Source organism: Austrofundulus limnaeus, unplaced genomic scaffold, assembly GCF_001266775.1.
Source record: "Austrofundulus limnaeus strain Quisiro unplaced genomic scaffold, Austrofundulus_limnaeus-1.0 Scaffold81, whole genome shotgun sequence".
Classification (NCBI taxonomy): domain Eukaryota; kingdom Metazoa; phylum Chordata; class Actinopteri; order Cyprinodontiformes; family Rivulidae; genus Austrofundulus; species Austrofundulus limnaeus.
In genome coordinates, this window is record NW_013952483.1 from 50,408 (window position 1) to 52,075 (window position 1,668).

Here is a 1,668-nt window from a genome sequence, read left to right on the forward strand (position 1 = left end):
CCTAAATCACTCGTACGCACAACTTAAGAACAAATCTGTGCGTACGAACGGTTCTTGCATGAGGCCCATTGTTCAAATTCAGTCCAGCTGACCTTCAGTAATCTTAGTATGTACCAAGTGAAAGACAAAAATGACTCAATGATGATGYACAGAAACAGRGCCCTCGTCCTATGTTGGAGAACCAAGACCTTCTCGGAACCAAACATTCATGGATGAGAACTACGTTAAGATCAGTCCCAAAGAAAGGAGCTTTAGAGATATAGAAACTGCAAAACATCATCTGGATTGGTGAGAAAATAACTCGTAACCTGCAGTCAAGAGGAATCAGCTGTCACACGCAGAGTTTGATGAGGTAAAGCAAAAACRTTACGGCGTGAAAGTSTGTGTGTGTGGAGGGGAGGGGCATCATGATCATCATCAACATCACCAGTAAAGAATGGATGCTAAGACACTTTGAAAAGCAATCAAACTGAAAATAAGAGAAGCTGACATGAAAATAAGCCTACTGACTGCTGGAGACAGGCAATCAGCTATCCTGTGACCCTCAAAGATGAATAATAAGGGGTGGGTGGGGGTGGAAATAGAGGCCCATGTTGACCCTGAGCTTGGATGCTGTGGGATAAACTGCAAAAAATGTGTAACGTGCAGAAATGCGTAAAACTATTTGATTTCTTTTTAATTCCCCTTTTACATTGCTTCCAATTACTTTAGTGTTGAAAGTCCAAAACTGTCTCAATATATAAATCTGATTTAAAAAAGTCATGATAATACAAATGTTATCATTAAATGTTATGGTAGATGTTTTCTTTATGAGCAGTACACATTTAGATCTTTCTTTTGGTTTTTATGGCTTGCAGGCCGCTTTGATCTGAGTCCAAACAAGTCTTTTTATAGTAAAACAAATATTAAATGAGGCATGGCTGYAGGAAAAAAGGAACACGTACTCAGGCCTTCCAGGGCAAAAAAAAAATCCCCTTATCATCTACTTATTTTATTGTTAGAGTGATGTGTTGCAGGCCAAAAATGATGAAGAAATTAGCTTAAAAAATAAAATATATTCTATAAAAATTAATTTTCTAATGGCATGTGTGGATAACAATGTTTTTGATTGTTTCTTTTGGTGGTTTATCACCATTATTTTTACTTAAATATCTGTGTTTTGTATTTTGTTTACTACAGTAAGTAGCAAAAATACAATAATTATTTAGGTGAGTCTTTTGTTATAGAAAGAGTTTAAATTATATAATGCAATCGTTGTCAAAATTTCATTTTTAAAAGCAACTTTACATCAGTTAGACTAGATAATAAAATCTATTTGTGTTCTGATACGTCACTTTGAAAACAAGAGGATGAATTATTCTTCGGAAAGGTCCAATCATCTTCTTTGGTGTGGCTGTAAAACTCTGGAGATACAGCGAGCTGTGAGCGGTGACGTTGCAGCTCTCAACAGAAAATTAAAGGAGGTCACTCTGTTTGCTGAACTGATTTGCAGCAGCCGACACGTCTTATCACCTCAGCTCTGCCTGTCTCAGACAGATGGACCGAACAGAAGCTGACAGAGAGAACTGCTCAGAGGATTTCTTTTAGGATGAATGCAACCATGTTAGGGGTCTTCACCTTGTCAGGCCTGAAGGACACCACAACAAAGTACAGAGTCACTCTTTTCTC